Below are 6,000 nucleotides of genomic sequence, written 5' to 3' on the forward strand. Positions count from 1 at the left end.
TTCATATTTGAGTTTTCTCAAATTTTGAAAAGAGGATCGTTTGATTTTAATTATTTTCTCTTCGAATATTTATTTTATGAAAATAAAAGAGAGGGGATAAAAAGACTTCCCCAAAATAAATAAATATTGGATATTTAATATTAAAATCAAATAAGATTTTATTCGGAGTTTTTATCGCTATTTTATTTGAATTAGGAAAATTATGCGTTTTTCAAAATTGCATGAGAGGCCCAAATAAATGTTCACCTTGTCCATTAGATTTTTAGAGGATGGGGAAAATTTATTTCAGGATTTTCGAGTCCGTTTAGTACTTCTTTTCTTTGTTTTTCTGAGTGGAATTATTAAAAAAAGTCAACCGACCTAACCGGGCCGTGTCCGACCTGGACACTAGCCCGGCCGGCCCTTTAAAGCCACGGAGGCCCGAGCCAGTGCCACCCCGCCCGAAACCCTAGCGTCGCCCGAGTCGCCCCACCGCCGCTGCTGGAACCCCCGCCGCGACGCCGTCCCGTTCCGCCCCCCCCCCCCCCCGCCGGTTCCCCTCGCCGCCGACGCCTTTAGCCGCCGGAGCCGCCGCCGACCTCGTCGGACCTCGCCGAGGTAGTCGCCGCCGCCCCCACCGGTTTTCTTTGGAAAACTGATCGGTTTTTTGAAACCCTAGTTTTTTTATTTTTTTTAGATCGGTTTATTTTCCCGGTTTATTTATTTAGCGAACGCCCATTCGTACGTTCGTTTTAACGAACGGTTTTCACCCTTTAGCCGCAGACAACGAACGTTCGTTCGTTAGCCTGTTTGCCAGTTTTCTTTTTTTCCAGGATTTTCCGCGATTATTTTCAATCGTGATTTCTGCCCTAATCTTCGTTCTAGTATAACTTTTCGCTCGTTTATCGGAATCAGGCGATTCAAGCGCCTAGATCTTCGTCCTGAAGCCCACTTTCTGTTTGACCAACTTGAACAAGATTTTGCTACTGTAAAATTTGACTTTAAGTCCATATTAGTATACGGATCTTGTTTCTTTCGCAGTTTGAGTTTCGTTGCTTCGTTTGGTTTGATTCTTTTTGCCAACCAGAGTTCTTAAGTTGAACTTTCTGGTTAGATCTCCTATTTGAGTTTTACCCGTGCTTCTAGTTGAGTGCTTATTGTATGCTTGTCTGTTTGCTATAGAGTACCCGGAGTGTGAAGCGTGCTACTACGAGTCTCTAGGATTCACGGATCATCAGCAAGGCAAGTAACACTTTGATCATACCTCTTTTACTACCCATTTTTATTGCATTAGATCAATCCTCACACAATTGCATGGTTAGGTTCTGATTAAATTGTGGGTTTTGGGAATTAGATGAGGTAGTACCTATTACCTGTTTTATTATCAAACCCTTGGGAGTTACTTCTACGTTGCTTATATTGATATGCTATGCTCGTAGACGTGGATTGGGTTTGAGTGTATTCATGATAGATGTGAGTTTTTTATTAATGGTTCAACTTAAGGTGGCAACTTGAATACACATCTAGGTGGATTGCTTGTGGGCACCTGAAGAACCCAGTGTTGTCCTAGGATATCCCAGAGGACCCGTGTGATCATCCTACGGCCCGCCACCCAGGCTCAAAGGGATCATAAGATTATTCATGCTAGAAACTTCCGTGTGCAGCCACAAGCCATTATGGGCTCTGGCATAGTTGAGTAAGTTGCGTGAAGCTCTCAAAGAGGTAGACTAGCAGATGTAGTGGGTTGTAGGTGGTACAGTCTATCCAGAGTAGAGAGTTAATGCTTCAGAAAGACTGTGTCTCGGTCATCCGTTTCTCAAACATCATGTAGTGCGAGAAATCCAACGGAGGAGATCGAGTCTTGTGGGGAAAAGTGTGCAAACCTCTGCAGAGTGTATAAACTAATCATGGTTAGTCGTGTCCCCGGTTATCGACATCTTGAGTATCTGGTTCTTGGATTATCATGATTGATCTCATCACTCTTAATATAATTTGATTGGGTTTAATGATGATGTTTAATTGGGATTGAGTTGGAGGAACCTTCTCAATGTTTAACAACTACCATGATAGTTAAATAAAATTTATTCCTTTGTTGTAGGGAAAAATTGGCTTTTCACAAAAACATATTAACCATACAGCCTCCACCAGCCATATATGCATGTGGTGATAGCATTTATTTTGTTCATTACTCTTGTGTTACCTTGCCAGCATATTCCATGTGCTGACCCGTTTCGGGCTGCAACGTTCATGTTGCAGACTTTTAAGACGACGAGTAAGGAGCTATAGGTCGTTGTCTTTCACCCAGTGATGCCGTTGGAGTTGATGGACTCACTTTATCTTCCAAGCCTTCCGTTGTTATCGATTTTAGATGGCCTTAAGCCATATTTATTGTTTTAAGTTCTCTTTTGAGACATTCGATGTAATAAGTGTATGATTGCTACTCTGTTATAAATCCTCAAGTACTGTGTGTGTCAACATTACCGATCTAGGGATGACACTGATGCATAGAGATCGGACTGTTTGAGGTCTGGTCGCTACATAAAGAGCTCATCGTAAATGGTTACGTTGATGCAAGCTTTGACACTGATCCGGATGATTCTAAATCGCAAACCGGATACGTGTTTTGTAACATCCCAAAATTCTAAATTTTGGAATGTTATAATAAATAGATATATTTGATTGTTTGTTTGATTGTTGAGTGATTGATTGACTGAAAGTGAGTGAATTCAAAACCTTTTTGAAAGTTAAATGAGAGGGAACAAAAGGACTTTCCCAAACATTCATTTTTGCATTTATGATCTCCGTGAATTCAAATTCTTTTTATCATAAAACCCTAGAGAGAAGATGACATGACTTCTTACATTTAAATAAATGAAAAGGGTTTTTGAAATATTTGAATTTCATTTGGAAATATTTTCCAATTTAGAAACTTTAAGCAACTCAATAATTTTCACGAGCGAAGATAAAATGACTTCTTCAAAACATATGAAATATGAGTTGAGAGTTTAAAAGGATCAAATTCAAAGTCCTTTTGGAAATTATTTTCAATTTGAAGTTATTTGGGTTGTATTCAAATTATTTTTCTCCAAAAATAAAATATACAGAAATTAGAGTAAAATGATTCTCTACATCAGAAAATTGGAGATAAATAAATTTGAAATTACTTTGGTATTTTTAAAATGATTTTTATTGGATTTTATTAGAGCAGAAGCACTATTTGAATTATTTGAATTTCTATGGATTTTATTTGACGTTAGGAAAATGTTCATGTCGTAGAAAATCTTTTTCTGAAATTTTTTATATATAATATGCCTATATAAAATTTTTATTTCATTTTCGTTATTTAGTTTCCCTTTCTGTTTATATTTAAAAAAACTGTACATGCGGCCCATAATTATTTGTCGCCCACGTGCGCTGCATAGTGGCATTGGGTGCCCCATCATTTTAGTTTTTCTTCTCTCCTACATGGGCCAGGCCCAGCCAGCCTTTTCAGTTTTTTCCTTAGGCCGAATTTTGTTTAGAAAAAAAAAAGCTACAGCTGTAGCGTGCGCGCGCGGCCGGCCGAAGGCCTTTAGGCCCATGCGAGCCGCTCTTTTGTTCTCTGTTTCTTTTCTTTTCATCTACGTTTAGTCCCACATTGCCTAGCCTTTGACTTTTAAGGCTCTTTTCCATCAATAAATATAGATCCATAGAGCCTTCAAAAATCATCCGATTCGGGTTAAATTAATATTTTGGTTTGACTAGATTCACTAAAGAAAAATTATTTCTTTTCTCCGGCGGGACTTCTGGAAATTGTCTTCTCTCTTCGAAGTCATTTTTTTCTCTACCTTATAAAGGTATCTTTCTTCATATATACTTCCGTAGTTTATTATTTCTAGACTAGTACGGTAGAATAATTAGATTATCAATTAGTCTCTGTATTTATACATTAGACATAGAAATTTCTCAGCCGTAGTTATTTTACTTTCATAAAACAGCTTGGCCCTGATTTTTCAAATAGCCATAACTTTTTACACGTTCATCCAAATTAGATAAAACCAACGCCTATAGTTTCATCTTGTCACCTGTCCAGTTAACCTGTCATGTCAACTTTTTGAAATTTTCAAATTTCGAAATTTGTTCAGATTCATATTCAAACTTCTTTTGTTCATAACTTGAGTTCCGTAACTCCGTTTGAGTTGATTCTTTTTGCAAAGCGAAGCTCTTGACCTAAACTTTCTGATAAGGCCAAATCTACCTAATTTTGGTACTGTTAGAAATTGTTTTATGTTGCAAGAGTTATTTTCTTGTTTTCAAAGTTTTTCGTGATCTTTTCCTCGATTCTTTTGCTTGATTGCTTATGTGTGGTTACTATTGCTTGATTACGATAGATTAACCGGAGTGTGACGACTAGAACTATCAAGAGTTTTGAGTGCGAATCATCTTCATCAACAATACAGGAAAGTTCACACTTTGATCATATCCCTTTCATACCCAGTTTTTATGCATTAGTTTCACCCTCAAACATTGCATGAGCAGGATTGATAACATGTGGGTATCGGGAAGTAGTTGATGAGGTAGGAACCTATTACCCTGCATTCAAACCTTGGGAGTTACTATTACGTTATGCTTATATTGCCATGCTATGCTCGTAGACGTGGATTGGGTTTGAGTGTATTCCATGAAAGATGTGAGATTGTTAATTAATGGTTAAACTTAAGGTGGCAACTTTAATACACATCTGGGTGGATTGATGCACCTGGGGAATCCAGTGATTGCCTGTATTATTGGAAATCCCGGGGTACCATGTGATTCTCCTATGGACTGCCACCCAGGCTCAAAGGGATCATAAGATTATTCATGCTAGAAACTTCCGTGTACAGCCACAAGCTATTATGGGCTCTAGCATAGTTGATTAAGTCGTGTGAACTCTTACAATGGTAGACTAGCAGATGTAGGGGAAAGTAGGTGTAACGGTCTACCCGATCGTAAGGTGCTAGCGCTTCTAAAAGACTATGTCTCGGTCATCCGTTTCTCAAACACCATGCAGTGCGAGAATCCCAACGGAGGAGATCGAGTCTTGTGGGGAAAAGTGCACAAACCTCTGCAGAGTGTACAAACTATTCATGATTAGCCGTGTCCCCGGTTATGGACAATCTTGAGTATCTGGTTCTTGGATTATCATGTTGATCTCATCACTCTATAATTAATTTATTGGGTTGTTAATGATTACTTTTAATTGGGATTGAGAGGGGGTTTACCTTCTCAATGTTTTCAACAAACTTTGTAGTTAAATAAAATTTATTCCTTTGTAGTAGGGAAAAATTGGCTTTTCGCAAAACATATTAACCCTACAGCCTCCACCAGCCATATATGCATGTAGTGATAGTTATTATTCATCATTATCCTATGGTGTGAATTTGCCAGTACATTCAATGTACTGACCCTTTGTGGCTGCAACGTCTCATGTTGCAGGAATCTTACGACGAGTAAGTGATACGTTAGGGTTACGATTTCTACACTCAACTTTGCCGTTGGTGTCGATGGGAATCCACAACCTTGTTACTTCCGCTATTTGGATCGAGGTAATAGTATTTACGTTACTTTATACATGTGACTTACCTTTGTTATAAATCCTCGACTATTGTGTGTGTCAGCATACCGATCCAGGGATGACACTTAAGCATAGAGACTTGACCGTCTGAGGTCGGGTCGCTACAAGATGGTATCAGAGCACATGTTGACTGTAGGACGTGACCCCTAGAAACTGGCAAGCCCATAGCAAAGATTTTTCTCTACAACTTTCCCTTTCAAAAAGATCTTTTACCTCTCTTCTCTTCTGAGCTTATTCAAATATCCCCTTTTAGTGAGACCATACCCCCTTTTCCCTTTTGACCACATGAAGATTCGACTGATGGGACCACTCCAAGAAGTACAAGATATTGGACAACCAAGACCATTCGGAATGAAGAGGATTTTACCATACATTATGATAATGGAAACTACAACTGTTGAAGACTCTGAAGACTAGGAGAATTTGAA

Source organism: Triticum urartu, chromosome 1A (assembly GCF_056163025.1).
Source record: "Triticum urartu cultivar PI428250 chromosome 1A, HENAU_Tu73, whole genome shotgun sequence".
NCBI classification, from domain to species: domain Eukaryota; kingdom Viridiplantae; phylum Streptophyta; class Magnoliopsida; order Poales; family Poaceae; genus Triticum; species Triticum urartu.